The sequence below is a fragment of the Lycorma delicatula genome, chromosome 3, assembly GCF_047948215.1.
Source record: "Lycorma delicatula isolate Av1 chromosome 3, ASM4794821v1, whole genome shotgun sequence".
NCBI classification, from domain to species: domain Eukaryota; kingdom Metazoa; phylum Arthropoda; class Insecta; order Hemiptera; family Fulgoridae; genus Lycorma; species Lycorma delicatula.
In genome coordinates, this window is record NC_134457.1 from 178,495,094 (window position 1) to 178,520,365 (window position 25,272).

Below are 25,272 nucleotides of genomic sequence, written 5' to 3' on the forward strand. Positions count from 1 at the left end.
CACCCTCCGATGGTATCAAAATTCTTGGAACTTCGGAACATGGTGGCTATGATGTTCTTCACGCTGAAGGGTCCGGTAATCGCCGAGCAGGCTAGGCGGTATTCATCTCACTGCGTGCACCAGAACACCACGTGTTCTGGGATATCCGGGTCACCACAATAAGGGCAGTAGGGGGTCATCCGCCCTTCACCTATCACACAGGTAGGCGCGGAAGACCCCATGGCCGGGTAAGAATTGCGTGAGCCAGCACTTCACGTCACTAAACCTCCGACCGCCCCACAGCCCTATAATAGAATAATATTATTTTTTTTCGAAATCACTGAAACAGCTTTTCAGTGATTCTTTTTTAAATTAAAAACAAAAAAAGAAGCTTTTGATGAAACACACTAAAAGTATAAATTAACCAGGCTTAAAGCTGCATTACAAAAAATATATCTTGATTTACGGGCATATGGGCTTTTAATTATTTTATCAGGTGATCTTGTTACTCCAAAGATTAAAATTAAGTGTTAGATTTTTAGTTTAGATCTTAGTCAATATATATTTTTTGAATTACTACTTCATTAGAGTTGTCTTGTTCACTTGTTCCCACAGTAAAATGTATTGGATTGAAAATTTTTGAAATCATTTTTTATTTACCTTTATTTTTGTTGAAAATGTTTATAACAAAACAGTAAATAAGTGAACTTTTAAGACTGGTGTAGTAGCAGATGATTTTTTAACCACTTCGTCCTTATTTCGTGTAATTACTTCTTTTAACTCTTCAAACACTAAAGAAATTTTAAACTTACTATATCTAACTATTTCCTCGAGCCTGAACTGCTTTACCTAAAAAAAACGAACTCCTTACAAACATATATAGACTTATATAGAAGATATTATTAATAATTATTGGAAAAGTATGTTAATTTTTTTAATCATTTTCTAGCATCACTTAGACTATTTTATTTATTTTATTCAAAATATTATAAGGATTATTTATTTTAATTTACTTTGTTCGTAAATTGATTTCTATTATTTTAGTTTTACGCGGTAAATAAAACTATGAAAATTTTAGAATAAGATTGTAAGTTTCCCCGCATTCAAACAAAAAATTAGGTTTCATTAGGGTTATTAATTTGGTGGATGGTTCAGTATTCTCTAGTGAAATAATTGATACTTATTTAGTATAAGAAAACGATTACGATTCAGTATTGTCCTACTACTACGATTACACACGGGTAGTCTGAGTGCAGTTTGTAAAGAGTTTGTTGTTTCTACTTTCCACACAATGTTGAACAAATGAAGTTTTTTTTTTTTAAATTCAGTTCTAATTCTGCAATTTTAGAGTAAGTAATTTGTTCAAACTAATCGATGAAAAACCATTGATCGATGGAAAACCATAGTTGTTCCTATCCGGGGTAATTACAGTACGATTTTCTGAAGAATTCTAAGTAGTACAGATATATCAAGTACCTCTTTCTTCTTTTCTGTTTAGCTTCCGGAACCACCGTAAGGTATTACTTCAAAGAATGATATGTATGAATATAAATTAAGTGTAGTCTTGCACAGTCTCTTGTCGACCATTTCTGACATGTGTGGTTAATTGAAACCCAACCACCAAAAAAAAACCGATATCCACGATCTAGTATTCAAATCCGTATAAACGACATCAGTTATCTGGAGAGACCTTAAAGCACTCCTTTAATTAAATGTGTGAATTTCGTTTTTCTAACACTCTCTCTTATTTTGGTATATTTCTTACCTCAATTTTGTGTGGAGTTTGGTGTAGTGCCCTCTTGGATTTTTTCTAGCTTCTAATGTTGGGACTAATACTAACAGTAATGACATGTGTATTTTTCTGGGGAGAACTCCTTATGATTCTGTTTGGGACCAATATATGGCTTTTTATAGCTCAACCTTAGGATGTGATTGAGGTGATTGTCGGGAGTGCTAATCTTTGTACAGTATATTTAGTGAATATTTTTGGCTGTAAATAAGAAGTTTCTTCTACAGCATGTCACTAAATCTTCAGTTGAAAATGTAAAACATTTACGTAATTTATTTATTTTTTAACATCAAAATAATCAAGGGAAAGCAGTAATTTTATTATTAAAAAACAATTTTTCTACAATTAAAAACTTCAAGTAATAAATTTTTGATTTCATAAAATGTTCTACAAACGATTTCATTGTAAAATTGCATTAATATTTGCTGAGCATCATATAGTTGATCATCGTAACTTATTAGCAACCCATCTGGAATACTCATAGTTTGACAAGAATATAACTCATTGAAGCAGCAGATAATTTTGATTTGAATTCTGTGAAGGAATGAGTAAGAGAAACAGTAGGAGGAGGTTGCCGATACGAAGAAGATGAAACAAGAGGAAAGGGAGGGAAACTGAAGTCTGCAACAGATGTCATCGTTCGGTCAGGAGCCGATCCCCTATTAGCAAACCTAATTAGTATAGACAAACAAGACCCAAACGACCTCTTTACACTAACAGAGTTGATAGTAGTTGGTCGCAGAACTGCAATTCCCCTTAACATTAATATATTACAATTTACTGTATATTACTTTGTAGGCTGTCCAGAAATTCCTGCAAGAATAAATTATTGAATATTAAAGTTTGTTTTAGTTTCAATATTATTTGATATTATATATTTGCTTATGGAAATTTGTTACGTCATTCTCAGTTTTCATTGAAAAAAAATTGTTTTAAAAATATTTTAAAACATTTTGTGCTTAAACGTTATTAGACAATGATGAATTTTACAGATTAGAATAAAAAAGTACATGAATTATTTATTATCATTCTCACCAAAAGGTTATGAAATATAACAAAGTTTCATAAAAGTAATTATAGTTTAAAGCTCACAATTAGCTATAGAATCTACACATTTTTTTTTTCTAATGATGAAATATAATCTTGAAATTAATGTACTTTTATTATTCATTAATTTTTTTCATTTTAGTAAATGCTTTCTTTCTTAAACGACTTCTTAAAAATAAGAAAAGCTTCTAAATTCAATCGGTACTTTTTTCGTCATTTTTATAGAAATCACCGAAATGTTTCAACAATAAAATAATCTAAAAAGTATAATAATTACTGCTCGTATTATTTTAATAAACTGACTTCAAAAAGTTTTTCTGTCCCAAATTAATATTCAAATTTTAGAAAATTTTAATATTTAAAATTTAACAAAACATGTTGAAATTTATTTTATTTTTGATAAAATTTGTCTAATTGTTTATAATTTAACATTTTTTATTGTTATTATTCTTCTTTTTTTTTCTTTCCGTAGCGGAGGAAAAAGCTCTGCCAGCCGCCGTCAGGCCCGCACTGACGGCAGTGCGGGACTCTCACCCGCTAAAAAACCTCCCCTTCTACCATGCAGGGGCCGGATCTAAGCCATATGGTATGTACAGCCCCTGCATGATCACCCAGGCACTCCACTATCCGAATCCGTGTGACCGGAAGGCGTCCCCAGGGGGCGATCGACGAGCGACGACTCCGAGGAGCCCCCGCCGCCCATCCCCAGAAGCTGGCCTCCCTTGATCACCCGTCATCGAACTTCAAGTCTCCATCAATCCGCGTCTCCTCAGCCTGTCGTCGCCTCTCGTCACTGGCCTTCTCTCGTATCATTGATGCGATCGTAGCCGAGACACAGTCCCACTTGTTGCTATCGCTGAGCATTACCTCGATTATATTATTGGCCCCCTCCACACCCTGACCCTCGAGCACTACGCGGAAGTAGCGCCATCTAGGGCAAAAAATACTACATGCCCTGCTGTATCCAGTCCGCCGCAATCGTGACAGCGACTTGTATGGCATCTGCCCATCCTGTACAGGTAGTCTCGAAAACATCCATGTTCAGACAGGAACTGGGTGAATTCGTAGCCTGTATTACCGTGCTTTCGCTTCACCCAATTCCTGACGTCTCGTATTAGCCCATAGGTCCACCTTCCTTTGTCCGAATCTCGCCATCTGTCACGCCAAGCCATGTAGAGACCGTCAATTGCCTCCTTTCTGTCCCCTCCATTCACTATTGCAGCTCTCATTTGCGCTTGTAAGTCTATGGGCGGTACTCCAGCTATAACCGAAGCCGCCTCAGCGCTGATCGTACGATACCCTGCGATGACACGTATGTTCAGCCTACGTTGTTGCATAACCAAACGCCTCACGTTCCTTGCTCTCGACAACGCTCCCAGCCATACAGGAACTCCATATAACACCACAGAAGAGTACACACTGGCCAACAGTTTCCTCTTACCCGTCTGAGGACCGCCCTTATTTCTCATCATGTTGCTCAGCGCCTTCACCACATTTTCGCCCTTTCTCGCCGCCTCCTCAACATGTATAGTAAAGGATCGGTTCTTGTCCAGCCACAAGCCTAAATACTTCGCGGCTGGACTAGGATGGACTGTGTGTGTCCCACTCTAAAACCCAATGGATGCAGTCTGCGTCTTACAGCCATAACAACCACTTTCACTTTGTCTTCAGCGACCCGTAGACCAAGAGCTATTAGCCACCTCTTAACCACGTATTATTATTATTTATTTTTTATAGTATTTTCGCGTGGTTCGATCAGGATATTGAGAGGTTGTTGATAATTTAAAATGTTTATATAATCATAGTTTATTGGTATAAAATGTTCAAATTACAACCAGGCAAATTAATAATAATAACAATGGTGATAAATATAATAATAATAAACCAATTTATGAACACAAATATTAATACAGTAATTACAACCAAATAATAGTCAGGATAATAGTGGCAAACGATAATTACATGACATAAAACATAACATAATCAAAACAGTAAGCATGACATAAAAATAGAGAAAAGTACATAACGTAATCAACAAAGATAACAATCAAAATTATTGCATGTAAATAAAAACACATGAAATAGTGATAGTAATGCAAATAGAAAGTTGTAAATACAGATTACACAAAAGACAGAATTCAAAATAAATAAACATCGGAATTTATTCCAGGTATATAAACAGAAAATTAGTATTCAGACCCATTAACAAAGAAATCGCTAGTTTTAACTCTTTATAACCACTAGTCTTATATTAACAAACAATCTTACAAAATTCACTTGCAAATCTCTTTTTTTTGTCTACCCTAACAGTTTGTGAATGAAGTCTATTGCATTATTTCTTTCATTTATATACACTTATAGCTTTACTGTAACTCATCGATAGTACTTTCTTGGTTACTGAATTACTCGTGGCGTCACCTTAATCGTATCAAACTGGATACTTTCCTCGCTGGACTGACGTCTCTCTCACTCGTCTCGCAGATCACACCTGTGACTTTCCTCGCTGGACCGTCGTCGTAACGTGTCGCTGGACTGGTTCGCAGAACTCCGTCGAACCCATACAACTCGCAGCCTCTCTTCGCTGAACTCCTTGCAGAAATGTCCCTGCGGGACCGACGCCGTAACGCTTCGCAGAACTCCGCCGAACTGAATTGTAGCTAGTCTTTCAGAGCTATTTATACTTCTAGCGGCTTTTTCTGCCGGACCGGACCCAAGTTGAAGCGCGAGAAGAGTCGACCGAGGCTTTGTTCCCATGAATTCCAAGCCTGGTCTCTTCTCACCGTACAACAGGTGTTCATTGTGTGTTAGCGGGCAGTATAACAAAAGACGATTGTAAAACGGACCTATTCTTTAGAAAAAGGGTTCTTTTTTTATCCCTTTCTGGATTCTCCCAATCGTTATATTAATTTTTACTTTCATAATAATTGGTAGGAATCCGTTATTCAGGTCTGGCATACCGGTCTTATTACAGTGTAAACCAACCTACAAAAATACTGCTGGTTTGAAAAAAGTCGCTCACATAATAAAGGCTGAAAAAGATTAGTAGTGATGTAAAAAAACAAGATTTTCAGATAGAAAGCTGTCAATTATCAAATAAAATAAAAATTTAAAAAAATAGAAATGCTGGAGTAGGATTATTTTATTACCAAAATCTCTGTGAAAAAATTATCTTTGTCATGATAGATTCAAACCTAATTCTGTTATAGTAAGGAAAATAGCTGGAGTTCACGGGTTAGGTAAAAAAAATTAAGAGGGACGAACCTTTACACGTTTAAAATAAATATAAATTACTGGTTGTATACACCTCTAAAAGTACTGGAGTAAGAGAATCAAATTGATAATTTAAAGAAACTCTTTACTTCAGTCTGCATTCTGTTAGACTTATACAAAAATAAAGCAGTTGGAAATGATAACGTATCATCTAAATTAGAAACTGGAGAAATAGGACTAAATAGGTTTTGCCCGTTTAGCAGAGAACAGAAAGGAATGGAAAATAGCTTCATACTAGTCAACTCGTTGAAAATTTAAAATAAAAAAAAGGTTTGCTCTTTATAAAATACCAGAACGGTACGGAAATAACGAACCTAAACTAACACCAACAAATTTCTATTTCATCTATCATTACTCTTTTGACTACTGCTTTATTCACTTCAATACTCTTTTTTTAGGCACAGCGTATGTCTAAAAGTTTCTTACATTAGTTTCCTCTGAAATGTATTATATATAGTATTTAATAGTTTTAAATTTCATACAACTTTCGACCCAAGTCATTGTTATTAACACTTCCTTTAAGATTCTTATTATTGTTATTTTATTATTATATAAAATAATAAGTATGGGCAGTGTTTCATAACATAAAATATCACATTGAGTTTTGTTTATCTACAATATTGATTTGAGATTCTAAATAATTTAAATAAATATTAAAATGTTTAAATGAAATTACGGTAGCTCGGGCTCCATCTTTATCGTCGCTTAATATGAAAGAAACAAGTGAAAGAGAAAAGAAAACAGTTTCATTGGTTACTAAGTAGAAATTCATATTTGTCGCTGTCCAACAAAATTTAATATACAAGGTCATTCTGAAAACCATTTGGATGTACGGTATAAAGGTACGAGATACGACGAGCAACTGCAACATTGAGGTTATACCATAATGCTTTTAGAATAAGTGGGCGATAATCATTACAGAGCCGCCGTGGTTTGCTCGGAACGAAGAAATTGACAACTATCTGGAATTTCCTTATTTCCGCGAGGAAATCATGCGATTCGGTTTACATTACAAACAAAGGCTAGGTAATCATGTGAACTATCTAACCCTGAATCTCTTAGACAATAGTGACGATGTCCGACGACTCAAACGCCTTCATGTGCTGGATCTGGAGGAGTCTGAATGATTCTTGGACTTGGACAACATCCCTTTAGTGATAAGAATCTTCTCTACGCTTGATGAAGGGCGTAAATTTCTTTCGTAAGCAAATTATGTTACAGTTTTGTTTTGCTTTTCTTTGTCCTTTAATTTTTTTTTTCTTTTTGTTTGAGTTTTATGGATTTTTTAACTTTTTATGAAGTGAATCTGATGAAATGCATTTATACAAATAAACTATGTCTTACGTATTTATATATTATCTTACATTTATATAATATTGCCTTATATTTATATCATTTAAGCTGCTGTCTTATGTACATATGTTTTATTGAGGAGATTAATTGCAAACATCTCATCAAGCGATAACTGTATTTACGGTTCCTTCTTGCAACCGACTGTCAATAAACGAACTTTGATTAAAAAAAAAAATTGGAATTGTATTGAAAATATTTTTTAAAATGGGCAGCTGAATTACCCTAATATTAAAAATAAAAATTTGTAATTTTGGCAGATTAAATAATTTTACATTTTATACAATATATATATATATATATATATATATATATATATATATATATATTATTTAAACCAGTTTAACATATATTATAGAGCTAATCTGATGATGTTGCCCTATCTTATGGCGTGTTGCACGATAACGTTTAATATTCTAGTAGCTTTTCTTCACACAAAATAAATTTATTGCCTTTATAGAGAAAATGAAAGAATATAAAAATATTAAAAATTTAAAAATGAAAAAAAATATTAAGTTGTTTTCATAGCTTTATTTTAATAATACGGACTAATAAGTTGTTGTTAGACTTCGTTATATAATTTTTATCAGTTATCTTTTAATATATATGTTATATCTTACATACTAAATAAAATCACACATATATATATTTACATATATGACATATTTTTTGTCTTAATCGACCATATTAACGATATATAGAGTGATTCAAAACTATACGCCAATCTCTCTGAAGCTGATTCTACAGCTAACGATAGGAAAAAGTTCATATAAAAATAGGTCGGAAAATGCTTCGTTAGCGAGTTACAGCTAGCAAAAGATTCGCCCATATTTCGGTTCCACCGGAGAGATGAAGACTTCCTGAAATTCTGGGAAGGAAAATTAAGGTGCGAATTTAGTTGTTTCTTGTAGCTTTTGACCTGAAAATATTAAATAGCTGGGTCTCAGAACTGTACTTCCATTAGTTTTAAAGTTATCTTACGTAAAACATAAAAATTGTGGATATAAAATAACACGGTTTTGGGATTAACGTAGGAAAACTTTATCAAATGGTTAATTAAGTTGTATTTTATTTTTCAGTTGAAAGGTAAAAAGTTTAATTCTGAAAAGATTCATGTAAATTACTTAAGAAAAAATTGAATACAGAATATTGAAATATAACTTTATTAAAAAACAAAACAGACTGAGTTGTGAAAATAAAATTTAACGGCATGAAATAACTAATTTTTTCCATATTGTCTTCATTTCACCAGGAGAACCGAAATCCGAACGAAATCTTTCGCTCGCCAAATTCGCTGATGTAGCATTTTCGGGCCTATATTTGTATGAAATTTGTTTCCTACTTTTGGCTATACAATCAGCTCCAGAGAGATTGGCGTATAGTTTTGAATCAAACTGACTAATATAATTTTACTTTGTAATATATGTATATATTTTAGTGTGCATGATATAAAATTACTCTTCATCTTAATCGACAAGTTTTTTCAGTAAATTATTTTATACGCTGATTATAAGTATCTCGATTGAAACAGTTGCTTTTTGATAAGTAACAATAAGAATTACTGTATTTGAAAATTTAACTCGCTTAGAAAATTATTTAAGGAAAATGATTACTTATTCTACTTCAAGAAAATTAGGATTTATATTTTTTGTTTTTCTTTCAGTTCTTTAATTCTTTGTTTTCTTCATTTATTAATTAGGGTTTTCAGTTAAATTGGCACTTTTTTATGAAGCTTCACAACTGTATTTTCAGTTGTTTTAGCCACATCAGTAGCTCTTGCTTTTTTATTTTTAAATATTTCTTTTTATATTTTCCTCCTTTGGTCTTGTTATAAATATTTTCGTAGTAAAATAAGTAGAAGATATTTGAAAACTGTATGGAATTTATTAGAGAACAAATATGGTTCGAATATATTTTTTATGATTTTCATCAAAGAAGGGGTTTAATATTTGGTTCTTAAAAGGTAATTAAATAGAGCCTGAAATTGTTCTTGTATTCAAAGTATTTTCACATAAAAAAAAGAAAATTAGTATCATAATTTCACATAAATATGTAAATCGTTACGGACACCTTTGGTCACGCTTTATGGTATTTATTTAACCTGCATTTTTTCTGTTTTGTCGTATTCTTATTAAAATTCCGGTTTTCTAATTCACATACATTCACTGAATTTTTTTTTCTTTTCTTTTTTTTTTACTTATTGGTGTGTAGATTTTATCCTAATTGGTATAAAATATAATAAACAGTTAACAAAAATGTAGCCTGTATAAAAGTTTTATACAACTCAACATCATAGAAAATAATTTTTTAAATCTCTTTAGTATCTGCTTTAGGGGATTATTTGTTGGTAATAAATTTTAATTTGACTCTTTCTTTTAAAACAATGATTTTTTTTTTTTTTTTTTTTTTTGTCTTCAGTCATTTGACTGGTTTGATGCAGCTCTCCAAGATTCCCTATCTAGTGCTAGTCGTTTCATTTCAGTATACTCTCTACATCCTACATCCCTAACAATTTGTTTTACATATTCCAAACGTGGCCTGCCTACTCAATTTTTCCCTTCTACCTGTCCTTCCAAAATTAAAGCGACTATTCCAGGATGCCTTAGTATGTGGCCTATAAGTCTGTCTCTTCTTTTAACTATATTTTTCCAAATGCTTCTTTCTTCATCTATTTGCCGCAATACCTCCTCATTTGTCACTTTATCCACCCATCTGATTTTTAACATTCTCCTATAGCACCACATTTCAAAAGCTTCTAACCTTTTCTTCTCAGATGATGTAAAACAATGATGTAAAAATTAAAATTATTCTATTACATTAATCGCTAACTTTTTGATTATTATTGAACTATCTATGTCATCTCCTAATATTAAGCTTCATTTAAATGTATATTTCATTCATACGCATCTTAAGGCACGTAAATGGGTATGCTTCTACGTGATTGTAAATGTACATGTTTCGTTCACTAATTTCTGATAAAACGTATTGAGGCGTTACTGATTCTGTTAGGAAACCAGTAACTGTGATTGTGTAAATATTGACCGTACTGAAACCTCTTCGCTTCTTCCTATTAACTCCGTAGGCGTTTGGATTGTGACGCACTGTCGCTATAAAGTGACCATCGCTAATATACATAAAGAGCTTGAATATGTTTGCATCGTATCTAATGTAGCTTAAATAGGTTACATAAGTTCTATATTACAAAGTAAAATTATATTAGTCAGTTTAACTCAGAGTTGTTAAACCTTACTTTAAGTTAAAAATAAATTTGTTTATTATATAATAACACGGGAAACATTTTCAAGATTGTCTCAAATGATTTTACAACATTATCTTTGAAATGTAGATAAATAAAACCTCTTGTATTTATGTAGCCCGTTTTAATATTTATTTGTTTTGATTCACTTCCGTAAATGCAATATTATACAATACCATAATGCTCCTATAATAAAAAGATAAAAATATCGATACAATAAATCATTTCTAATAATACACATCAAGCCGGAAAATATAAAATGAAATGTAATATTCTGATAGACTTCCGTATGACGTGTAAAATTCTGATAGATAATTTGGAAGTGTTAATTTAATTTCAGTATATTTACAAATGTATACAGTTTATTTTATTTGTACATTCCTTATTCACAAAGATTATATTTCTTTATCTACAAGTTTACATTAACCTTTACTTACATTTACTTTTATTTTTTTGTTATCACAATAGGAGCCTTATGTGATACTTGTACGTAAATGTTTTCCATAAAAATATTTTTTGATTTATTTTATTGATTTTACTTTCAACCACTTCATTTCATCAAACATTCTGTTAATAATAATCATTTTATCGTGGAAATAAATATTAGCGGGGCATTGTATTTTTTGTACAACACAAAATTACAAAGTATTCTGCTAGTATTCATCGTATAAGGAAAGTAAAGTTTTATTAATTCATTCATTCGTATAATATTCCGAAAGTTTCTCCAAATATTTGGAGTAAGCAAATGGCTACCATCCCTAGTTCGTTTAATGTATTTACCTGTTACTCATCAGATCCTTAGACTGCAAAGCAAAATATATGATAGGAGGTAGTATCGAGAAGCCGTTAACCTTATAATTGGTCGGCCGGGCCTCAACTTAGCAATCTTCCACTCAGGAAGATCAAAGCAAATCACGTAAACAAAGCTACATCCTTAATAAAACAATTACTATTAGTAAATATTACATTGAACTAATAAACATTAGTATTTAAGGTTGAATAAACTAAAATAAAATCTTTAAATATTAACTCGGTTTGTGTTATCTTGAAATATTTCTACCTGCCAACTAGAATTATAAAAATATTCTCCCACGTGTTTTGACAATTTCAAATTTACCTAGATTATTAGTTACTTTTATGAAAAAATTACTATATAATCTCTATTATTACTAACAAACTCTAACTTTACTATTACTAATAAATATTATATTAACAATCTTTAAAATTACATCAAAAATCAAATCGAATATTTTAAAATATTATTTGAAAGTAATTAAAAAATTAGCTTTAATGGAAAGTTTAAAAATTTTCTCAATGATTTTGAAAGTGTTTCTTTTCTAGTTAGTCTTTTAATAAAGAAGAAATAAATTAAATATAAAAAGGAAAATGCATGGATTATAAAATCTAGCTCTACGCTAAGTAATTTCCAGGACTTGTGTAAATACAATTTGGTAACTTTTAAAATAGATTGAAAAATTATTAAAAAACACCTGATGTGTACATCATATGACTTCCTTGTACGCCTATTAAATTACATATACACATTTTTTTTTAAATGAAAAGTACATAAAATTTTATTTCATTAATGATGTTTTCATTTTTTTATTGTTATTATTGAATTATTATTTATCATAATTTTTTTTTTACAATGAGAGGTTAATAATTATTAATAAATTAGTATATTTAAATTAAAAAAAAAGAAAAGTTAAATAAAGGAGATGAAGAATGATTCGAACCGATGTGGCTTCCCCTGGTAAGATCCAAATATTTCATTAATTAAAATTTCATTTGGCTATAATTCTGAAACCAATGAAAATGAGTACCACATATGATACATTCTTGAAAACCTCTTAATGAGGGTATTACTGCAGTTAAGAAAAAGTCCAAAATCCATTTTTTTTTTTGTTTTTGAGCTTTTTTGGACACTTTTGGTTCAGTTGATTGCAGTCAAAAGGGGAGGTGCACACTAGATGTTACAACAGTCCTAAATTCAAAATTTCAACATCCTACGGCTAATCGTTTTTGAGTTATGCGAGATACATATGCCTACGTAAGTACAGACGTCACTGCAAAACTAGTCAAAATGGATTCACGGATGGTCAGAATGGGTATTTCCGTTGAAATCTGAAACCAAAATTTTTCGCGATCACCATACTTCATTTACTTAATACAAGGAAGTAATAATATAAAAGTTATAATACTTAATTTAAGATAAATATGGTAATTGCAACAGTGCATTTAAAACTATGCAGGAAATTATAAAACTGATTTGAAATTAAAATTGTTCAGATAAACTGAAAAAATTACAAAAGGGTGAACATCTGTTATATCATTTCTTATTCTTGTAACAGAAGAACTTAATAACTCTTTCCAGTATTTAAAAAAATGATTCGTTTTAAACAAAGCTATTTAGCTTAAATAGTTTTTAATTAATCACTTTTCTTTCGTTGATACCGAAAAAGTTAAAACTTGTATTTTTCATACAAATAGTATACAGTCCGTGGTTGTTAATAAAAATCCTGTATTTTAAAATTTTAAAAATATTCCTAGTTGCTGTTTTTTCTGCTCTTTAAAATTAATTAGAAATCCTTCATTAACGAAATACGAGTGTTTCCAAGCTCATTAAAACGTCTGTTGTTATTCCTCTTTATAAGAAAGGTTCTGGACTTACAAAATTGCAGACCAAGTTCTGTATGGTTTTCATTTTCTAGAATATTTGAAAAGATTACGAAAACTAGGGTTGCAAAATTAAGTGTGAAAAAGTTATTTACTTGGTCAACAGTTTATTAGTATTTTAACAAAATTTAACGTAGATAATAAAAAATTTCATTTCCGGTTTTTCTGCATTCTCAAAGAAACATTCCATTTAATTTTCGTATTTCTTACTAATTAATAAAATGTCTTTCTCAATTATGCACAGGACGTAAACTTATTTAACATTAAAGATCGATAAAAAAATCCTCATTGGCGATAATTACAGTATTTCTGTTGTTCATAATGCAATATTTCTCGATGTTTTATGTAGTGAAAAATTTTCATTGAATAACGAAATTGATTTCTTTGTTAAATACAAAGTCCCTCTGTTTAGTTTTGAAGTGCCTTGATTGAACGCTGAGTATATCATCCCTCAATACTTTAAAACTAGTTTTGAAGGCACAAAAATTACGTTAAATTCTTTTAAATATATTTATGACCGTCAATGATTCATAAATTATGTATATTGTTACTTAGTAAATCAAAAAAATTTAACATCTCCATTCATGAATGTGCAACCTTAGCTAAAAATAACCGACACATATTCTTATAAAATAAGGTTATCCATCTCTGTAAATTAGACAATAAACGAGACAAAAATATCGTAAAACTTTCATTTTAATAGCCTATTTGATCATTCCAGGTTTTTAATCATTCGTATAATTATGAATTGCAATTTTTGTTGGAGTCTGGCAGAAGAGTGTACTGTCCATTTGGTTACTAACATTTGCCGTACAATTCCACGGATGGACAAGATTGTACTCTTTGATATCCAATATTAATTTTTCTTATGAATAGCTGTTTAAAGTCTGGAGGAAAACGAGTTTACTGAAACATTTTGCAGTTGATGAACTAAAGTCCCTAATCAGTAATGAGATGTTCCATCCTGGGAAGAATTTTACCCCCAAAAATTGTAGACAAGAACTGTCTTAAGGGAACCATAATTGCTCTCTATGTCGGTTTTTTTATCTGTGGTACCTCCCTAGGTTGACTTTCCTTTCTTGTAAATCACACTTTTTCTCAATCTGTGATCCGTTCTTTCTACATTAAAAAATCTGTAAGTGTAGAATGGACCTGAATAAATCTATCCTGAGGATTCCGAAAACTGTTCAGTCGCTCTAAATTTGGTTTGATCTGGAGAAATAACATTCCGATTCGAGAAAGAAGAAAAGCTTCCTATTTGGCGACTGCGTAATAATTTTAATTACTTAGTGAATACGAAGTAAAACTGGGCGTCATAGTTCCTCTAAATCACAAATTTCTTAAAAACTGACTCAAATTAGCTTTTGATTTTTAATAGAACTATGATGCATCGTGTTTTTTTGATTTAAAAAATTTCAAAAAAGTTCTATTATCAGCATTCTTAAATAATGTTCACTAACGGCTATATCTAGCATTAAGAAATACCGCAGATATCGTCAACTTTGTTATAAAGAAAATCATATAAATTATAGAATAAATCGTATAAATGTTTGTATAACGTATTAATATTACACAACCTCAGGGTTTTAATATTAGATTATATTAGTGTTTCAGATTGAAAATTAAATTTGTATAATTCAGTTATGTATTAAAAGGTTGTTTTCTTGAAAAAGAGAGGTGTGAAAATACAAAAAAAAAATCACTATTACAATAAACTATAATTAAACAGACGTTTTGTCTTCTTAACCAAGGATTACTGATTTAATAAAAAATTTATCTAGATAAATCACATTTATCATCACATTTACAATCACAAACTCTACTTTCACGATAAATCAGTGACAAACTAATCGTTCATTTTTTAAAGATGCGTTTTCTTTAAATATGTACATTTTATTTCATTACATTTGGTAGCGTTTACGATATATATCGTTAAAAAATTACGTTATTTTTGACATTTAGAAGTTGGAAAATGAAATGTAAAAATTTTACATTTCGTTTATTTATCCAAATTAATTTTTACCTTCAGATTAAAACTATGAAAAATACTAATAATAAAAATTATTTTTTGATGATATGAGTACTTAAATGAAAATTAAGTAAATTGTCCACTTAAAACGCTGCATTATATACGGGTGTCCAAAAAGTCTTAAAATGGTTTAATTATATAAACTGAGTGTGTCTATGTTACCAGAATAAATTTAGTTGATTACTATATCAAAGATTCTGAGTTGTATTTGAAATTATTATCGGCCATATTGGATTCAAGATACTGAATTTAACTTCATCTTTTTAAATGACATGATGGTCATACTACACATAATTTCAATCTAGATTTGAATGAGAAAAACGTTAGTGAAAACCCCGCATCAGTAGCTTCATCCGTAATTTAAATATTGACTATTAAATGTCCAGATCGGGACGGCCATCCCAACCTCAATTCAAGATAAATGTTTTCAGTAGAAAGTTGGATAATTACACATCATGGATCATTTAAATTTTATGCTAGAACGATTCTGTAAACGGTTTTTTACAATCTCTTCTCATTACTTAATTACTCGAAATTTATCATTACAGTATTCGATAAGAAAATTATTAGAAATTCTAACAAAATTAAACACAACTGATTTATTGCATCTATTATTTAATTAATTAATGATAAAAAAAAATTACTGTTAATTCTTTGTAAAAAATATTTTTTTAAGAAAATGAGTAATTTAATTGAGCAAACAAATTGTTAGGGATGTAGGATGTAGAGGGTACACTGAAATGATACTGCTAGCACTAGATAGGGAATCTTGGAGAGCTGCATCAAACCAGTCAAATGACTGAAGACAAAAAAAAGAGTAATTTAATAAAAACGTACCGAATGTGCTACTAAAAACACAACAGATATTCAAAGTGGCCTCCTCCTGCTTGTTGACAAAATGTTGCAAAAATTATGTACAGCATTTTCTGGATTGATTGCCTTGAGATTTCAGCAACTTCAATTGGAATTCTTCATCTTCTTTCTTCCACATTCTTCAAATTAGTTATATAAACTTTGTCTTTTAAATATTCCTTGAAGAAGTAGTCCAATGGACTTAAATATGAGGATCGTGAAGGTCATTCAGTTTGTCCTCGCCTACCATTCCATGTTAATGAAAATATCATTCAAGAAAGCGCGAAATTAAAGATAATAGTGGGCAGGCGCTACATCTTGCTGAAACCGTGAATTGTAAAAATTTTGTCCAGAATAATTTTCAGTAGCTGGAATAGTTTGATTTCGAAGCATTCCATTACACAAATTTCCTGTCAACTTTATTCAGTTACAAATGGCTCAATTAATTGTTGCAAGAAGATATTATTTGTTGTAATTAAGTATAGTTTTGTTTCTTGAATATAGTTTTAGTTACCAAATCTAATACATAACAAATATTAAAGAAATAATTTCTTGATTAATTTTTAAATATATAGTTTAATTTTGTTAAAATAATTTTTATAATTGTACTACTATTATAACTATTAGAAAAACTAATAATATCTTTAGTTGTTACATAAAATTGGCTATTGCATTAACCACTTAATAATGTAATAATAATTCTTTAGTATATCTATCGACAGACTTAGGTCTGACGGATGATCATGTAAGTTTTAAATTGTAAATAAAGAAATAAAAAATAAAATGTATCCAATACAATTCTAGCCCAAACATTAATATTTTCAGGATTCTGAATTTATGTTTCTCGTAGCCAGTGTGGATTCTCATCACTCTAATAACAGCAGTTGTGTGTATTAACACAATTTAAACATAAAACTAGGTTTCCATTTAGCATAAAATTAGCCTTGTCTGAAAAGACAACTTTTGTTTTGAAATTTGGATTCTCGATAACCATGTTCATCACAGTTTCACAAAAATGAACGCGCCGATTAAAATCATCTCTAATAAATTTTGAAGAAGCTGAATGTTTTAAGGCTTTATATGGTTTTCAGTTAAGACTTCAAGGACGGAGAATTTGTTTATATCATAGTTCCTACTAATAACCCGAATTGAGGTGTGAGAATTCTTTGTTAGCTTTAACAAGACATCTACATTTTTTTTTTTTTTCACCTAAAGTGAATTTAGGTCTGCCAGGTTTACAACAATTATTTATAATTCCACATCCCTCACATTTTTGTACTGTTTGGTACTCTGTTGATTTTGCAATCGAAACACGATCAGTAGAAGTGTTATCAAATAAATTTCTTACTTGATCATACGATCTTACTCGATTGTCATATCCACGCATTGTTAAAAGAGTTATCTTTTCATATTCACTGAGTTCGATTAAATTATGAAAATAAAATGCAGAATAAAATGAAATAATAATTAAGCACCAGAAACACTAATTAGAAAACCAGCTAACTAATAGATACGACAAGAAAACAGATTTCACAGAAATTTAATTTGCCACTCGCTTATTTGAAATGAGAGAAAATGGTAGAATTAATTCGTACAACAATGAAGCTATTGCCAACCATGCAAAGTAAAATTTTTGAGTTTAATTTTAGAAAAAAATATTTATTCAATAAAACCTCGAAGTTTTATTTCTGAAATAAATATTGTTTAATTAAAATTTTGATGCAATCTTTCATTAATTTTACATAAATCATTTACTTTCTCTAATCTTAAATAAATAAATGTAATGAATCAGCTGCTTCTAATTTCGTTAGAATTTCGTTATGATAAATTTCTAATAATTAAATAACGAGAAGAGATTTTGGAAAAGGGTTTCCAAAATCGTTTCAAGCGTGAAATTGCAATGTTAGTGATGTATAATTATCCCACTTTCTACCGAAAATATTTATCTTGAATGAAGGTTGGGAACGAACGTTTAACCCTGATCTGGACAATTTAATGGTCAATATCTAAAACACGGATGAAGCTATCGATGCGGGATTTTAACTAACGTTTTTCCCGTTCAAATCTATATTGAAATCACGTTTAATATGACTATCATACAATTTTTAAAAACAAACTTAAATTCAATATGTTGGATCCAATATGGCCATAATAATTTCAAATACAACTCAAGTTTCTTTGATAGAGTAATCAAGTAAATTTATTCTGGTAACATAGACACACTCAGTTTATATAATTAAACCATTTCCAGACTTTGCGGACCCCTGCATGTCAGAGGAATTGATTTTCTTGCATATCAAATTAAAATAAGAGTCAATTTTTTTATTTTTCACACTTTTTTTTCACCAAATGTATAATACATTCTATGAAATCTTAATTAATTTACCATATAAAATTAAATTATTCTTGAAGGATTTTTACCTACACAAGTAATTAATTTTTACTCTTTATTTCATCATTTCGTTAGACTGGTTTTTAATATAGAGGACGTTACCCAAAACGTAGAGAGGGTGACGAAGATAAGATGCATAACTAATAAAAATGAGAGATAGAAACAAAAATATTTTGTTTCTGCCGAGAAAATCTAAATATAATTAAACGACCTATTGGATATAACGCAGGAAGATGAAATATGGTGTGAGTATGTTATCAGAAGCAACCAGGTGACTAGGTTCCGTCGTAGCTTTTTGCCTTGCATAAATGAGTTGTGTGAAGTAAAATTTAGAAGCGAAATATTTCACGTTTATTTACTCTTCACTGTCACATTTAAATATCATATCATCCAATTTCTCTATACCACTGGGAGATAAGGGATGTATAACGTATTCGCACGAGTTGTTCCAAACTCCTCTTGAAGCATTCTAGTAAGAAGAAACCCTTGAAACGACACGTTTCTTTCACCATACTTTTCTTCTCTTAGTCTCAGTTCAGTAGACGATCATAAATTTGCCACGTAACAAATTTTCTTCACTTATGCCTTCAATTTTCTTCTCTCTTTATTTATTTTAATGTCGTTTCCTTTTTGTATTAACAATCTTATCAGTATTTAATATCTTTAGAATTGTTAGGTTACGTTTATATATCCCAACAACGTAATCAATAAATAAAATAACATTCGCATCGAGTTAAACAAACATACCGACACGGTATATCTGCGCACGTACGAACAAGATTTATTCAAGAAAAAATAAAATTTATGTAAATAAAAAATACTGTTCTCATGAATGTTTGAACTTACAGCCACCGTAAATGTTTGAATTTATTACTATTTTGATGTCTTCAGTTGCGCTACACTATTTTTCTCGTGTCTTTTATGGCCTTCAGTGCTTGGTTTTTAACTTCCATTGCTTCTTAACTCCCTCATATTATTTTATTTGAATATTCCTACTCCTTTGTTATTCCTGTATCACACAGCAGCTGCAATTCTGTAAGTTGTTTGTTACGTGGTTAGCAAACACCGCTCTTCGATATTTGAAAGTTTAGATTTCAATCTTGTTATTAAAATATCTTGTAATTATAAAATAAGTCGAATTATTCTTTAAGTTTGATTTTGATTAAACATTACCTCCAGTAAAGGGTAAGAAAAAAAATAAGTAAGAAAATATTCTCCATATAATGGTTTTCACATTCTGTTTTAATTTTTTTTAACCAGAGTTTGACTACTTAGAAGCCAATAAGAGGTTGGCATATTTTGTAACGATTCCTGCCCAACGGATCAACAGTAACCAATTTATCATATGTTCTTTTTGTTTTCCTTCGGGTATGAAATACGTAACACTGTTAGCAATATGAATGAATACAATAATTATAAACCGAGATTCTAATTCATGCTCAAGTGAATTTAATCTTTTACAATATATAATAGAAGTAGCAATCATTTCATAAATTGCTTCTGTTCTCAAACTTCGCGGTTTTTTCAGTATTCTTTTATTTAGTTTGCTAATGAGAGTGAATAAAAAAGTAAATTAATCAAACATAAATGACGTGAAATCTTTTTATGTAAACCTATTACTTAAAAGTGTTTTTTTAGCATTGATGAATTTTTGTAATCGTGAAACATAATTAGAATATTTTACATAAAACCAAGATTCCCCAATACACTTAAAAAATATTAAATTTTTAAATTTACGAAGATTTTAAACATCGTAGTTTGATTATATTATTTTCTCAGGTAATCAAGAAGTAATTAACCTTTTAAAGACAGTTGGTCCATTAACAATAATTCCATCAATGATTACGAAAGAAAGAACGCTTAATAGCTCTGAAAGATTCTTTAGAGAAAAATCTTGAAGCTATTTGCAATTTTAAGAACACTTTTTAAAATGGAAAATTGTCGCTTTGAATCTGTTTTTGTTTTCCTAATCAGAATTTTTTAATCAGAAATTATTACTATTTTCTTTGAATTAATAAATCATACGTAATCTTAGTTTTTAACTCGGCTACTGATATTTATTTTTAGATTAATATATCAATCAGTTCAATTAATTGTAGAGAATTACATTTTAAAATTTAAATTTCTGTTTATATAATATAAATTAAAAAAAAAGTAATAAACCGATTAAAAGAGTTGAGATATTACATAGAAGACTATGCAGTACCTGATATTAGTAGGCCTCTTTCTGTTAACCTTTGAAGCTAGCGTGCCGCACGATACGACAATGCCTAATAGTTTTTATTCTAGTATCTATTTATATGTATATATAAAAAAATCCACTTGTAGAAAAAAACGGATGCTAAAAGATGTGATAACATGATAACATGTTTTATAACAACAAATTTGCACCCTAAAAACTTACAAATATTAAAAAAAATCTGGTTAATAAATTTATTTCCATTATCTAACCAGCCAGTAATTGATTAAGTTTAGTAGACTGGTGCTCTGTTATTTATTTACACAAACTGTCGGTATAATAATAAATAAAAATACTAAACCTGATTTCTTAAAAATTTAACACTGGTAATTGTTCCCTGATTCTCAGTTTAAATTTCAATACGAAAAAATTAAAATAATATACCTCTTTCTCTCTCTTTCTCTCTTCCTCTATATATAATATAATTAAATATGTATATACATGTGGAGCAGAGGAAACGCATGTTTTTTGAACCGGTAGTACTCAGCGGCGAGTGGGGGATATTAACCTTCGATGACCTCTAGCGTACAGCTCAAACTACGCAGTTCAGTCGCTGGAGTGTTGGAGCGTAGAACATTGTGTGTTTCCTGTCGAGCAGTTTTTTTTTAGAAACAATGATTCTGTGGTTGCGGTTCAACGTCTTTTCCGTCGAAATTTCAATGTTGAACGTCGCGAGGTGCAGTTCCAGATCGATAAACCATACTGCGATGGGTTGAGGGGTTGAGGCGTGTACTGGAGTACTGGATCTAGTACTCCAGTACTATATATTAAAATGTGTACTGGAGTACTGGATGAAGTACTGGATCTGTGATGAAGAAAAAAACCACTTGGCCTTCTCCGTGAGGTGTAGCAGTCTTGTAGTGAATGAATCACCTGAGCCGTTAGGTGTAGCTTTGTCTTGCCGAGGGCGGTCTCCAAATGTGATAAAGTAAATGTTACACGGGACTTTGTGATGGAGCCGAGTGGGATAAGGAGGTCTGTTCTCGACTAGACCAGAGGTCCGGGCCAGACCAGAGTTCGTAGTTGTTACAATAAGTTCTGAGTTTCAAACTTGATCAGTAAGGGAACTAGGTACAAATCACCGTTGTTGTGATTAACACGTTCTGTGGTATGCTTTAGTGCTAATTGAAACTCATTCCATTCCGAAGTATGAGACATTTACAGTCACTTATAGTCAGATAAATGTGAGCTAGGCGCGGGGTTCATGCTTCCACGAACTCGGTTAGCTAGTTCAGAGGGCAACGATATAGGTCAGAAGAGAGATGTTCGAAAGAGGCCTACAACAAAGGGAAAGGTTGAGCTAAAAAAATCATTGATGTAAATGTCTACCGAGACATTTACATCGGTGGCATTCAAACTGAGGCCTGGCTGATGATTGTAAGGTGTAATTAATTAGAAGTTCAAAAAGACGATTTCCGTTAAAGCCCATCAGGGCTAGGAACTAGGCAAATAGTCTTCTCCTACGGCAGTTGGAATGGCCTTCCCCGTTCAGTCCAAACTCCAAAAACCGTAGAGAGAGTGAGAAGGGCAGTCCCCTAGTCTGGCAGTCTAGGGCAGTCTTGCTAGTCCGAAACGACAGGCTGTAGAGCTGGGTGTCATGTCGTTCGCTTCATCACATCTTACACGGTGATCTCAAATGTTACCCGTACAAAATAATAGTCGTCCAGCAGCTAACAGAAATAAATATTTGCAATACAAAGAATTTTGTGGCATAATGGACGCTATTTTTACGAAAGATGCAAACGTCCTAATAATGATGAGGTATGAAGCCTGTTTCCATGTGGATGGAAACGTTAATGTATAGAAATGTTGGTACTGGGCGTAGAAAACCCACGAGAACTACACCATAAACTTCTCCATAGCTCAAAAGAAACAGTATGGTACGGTGTTTCCAAAGCAGTGTTATTGGTTCTTACTTTTTTGAAGAGGGATGAACCGCATTTACAGTGACGTCACGTGACTTATATTACATCAATATGTAAAATAACTTTCTGCGTCCATAATTAGAAAGGCATCGCGTGAACATGAGTGAAACGTGGTTCAACAGATTGGTGCCACAGCTCACACGGCGAGAGCATCGATTGAAGCTGTTCAACAAATGTTTCCGGACATGTGATTTCACGATTAGACGATTTTTTTGGGCTTCCACGCTCTCCCCATCTATCGATTTGTGATTTACTTTTCGTGAGGCAACCAGAAATCAAGAGCGTACGTAAAGAGGTCACACATAATCGGAAACCTGAAAATTTCAATTTGTCAAGAAATTGAAGGTGTGTCGAATGAAATGTTGGAGAAGACCGTGCATTGCATCCGACAAGAAGGATATCATCTTACTGAAATTAATTTCCGAACCTAATTAAGATATGTTGATTTCAAAAATGCAATAAAATTATTATTTTTTATTTTATAACCTTTTTTCTAATTAAAACAACCGAAGTTATTCAGTACTGAAAAACATATGTTTCTTCTCTTAACCAGTTAAACATATATTTATTATTCTTAATACATATATATTTTACTTATTTTTGATACGATTTCACTACTGAACTACTACAACTATAAAGTTACACGCTTTTTTAAGTTAGTTTGTTCAAGTAACCGATACTGCAAAAATTACCATAAAATAATCCTAAAAACCAAAGTAGAAAGTGCCTATAACGAATACAATAAAACTTAATAAGTAATCGAACTGGAATGTTGACCTAAAATAAATATTAGCTAAAAAGAGTTGATTGGTGAAGACATATAAACGATAACCGTAACTAGGTTATATTTAATAACTAATTAATTATAATTACGAGGTAGTTGTAACCTTACGAGCATCAACATCATCTGTTATACAAAAATTTCCTTTCATTGAAGAGGAGTAAATAAATTTCAATACATACCGTTGATAATTTATTACTTTCCCGTCTAGCGCTATAGCGTATCTATTGCTTTAGAAGGGAAGGTATTGTAATCTGTCCAATTTAGACATATGCAGTTTTCACCGGATCTTTACGTTTTGACATCTAAGAAACCCAAAAAATTAGAAAACCAGGAAAATTTTCTGGATGTTAGTATGTACGAGTGTGTGTGTGTGTGTGTATTCGGTGTCGCTCCCTAAATCACCTTATATCTCCATACCTACTTGTCTGATTTTGATCAAACTTAGTTAGATTACTTCCATGGGGCAAAAAAAGTTTTGCAAAATCGCACCCCCATCCCAAAAAAATGCTTTAAGTAAACTAGTGGGTAAGTGGGTATGCTGCATTAATAGTACCTTCTCTCTCCTCAAAACGAGCGCTAGTGTAGTACTGACATACAACTGCTGTAGTCATTTGCTATGTTGTGACGTCACAGATGACCGATAGATTTAAATAAATTAATATTTAAAGTGTAAAAAGTATTTAAATTGGCTGCTAATACCGTCACATCCATTCGAATGAAATACGGTTTGTGTGCGCGCTTTAGTTATAATCATTACATTAAATAAATAAAAAATATAATATTTTTAATAAAATGATAAATATTTTTAATTAGGTTGCGTGTTTAAGCCGTGCATCAGAAATAAGCTGCTTAATGGGAAAGTCCTATAACTGGGCTGCCAGCCTTTTTAATATTACGTTGATAATTAACTAATTAATCATTGATTCCATAACTTGTTAACAATGAGCATAAAAATGACTGGTAGCTATATTATCTTGTACAATGAAACAGTACATGAGAGAAACATACAGAAATCCTAGTGTTTATGCAATTTAATGGTAGAAACTTTCCTAGTACTTTACACAACTGATGTTTACTGACATGCCCACGAGCTTAATTCTCTGAGCTGATTCTGGCAACCAGTCAGATGTTAAACTTTCGATAACTGTCATTAGAGATGTACTAACGTTGTTTCATAGTACTTCTTAGGTACTTGCTGTATTTTGCAGTTTTGGTAAACTTTAATTTAAATACGATGCATAGACAAATTTTTTACGCTAATTATTTTACTACAATTTTTATTAAAAGGCAGCATCTATTTTATTAAAACGTATAGAAAAGAACATTCGGTTTCCCATTAAAAAATTTTGAATTGATTTATACAAGTGTAAAGGTCTTTTCCGGAAATTAAACTGATTCCTTATATATTTATTAGTACAAGAAATATTATTTATCCGTCATTTTGATTGCATGACGTAAAGAAATTTATGAATTATTAGAATTAATCTTTTATGTAAAATATATTTTTTTTTAATTTCTACAATAATTTATAAAAGCAAAAAAAAATTTAATATATGGGAACAAATATGGAAATATTACTGATACGACAAGATAAAATATGTAGGAATATTTAAGTATAAGGAGCAAGATTTAAGTATAAGTACACAAAACTATAAACCAGTGCTGAATTAATTCGAGTTGTATA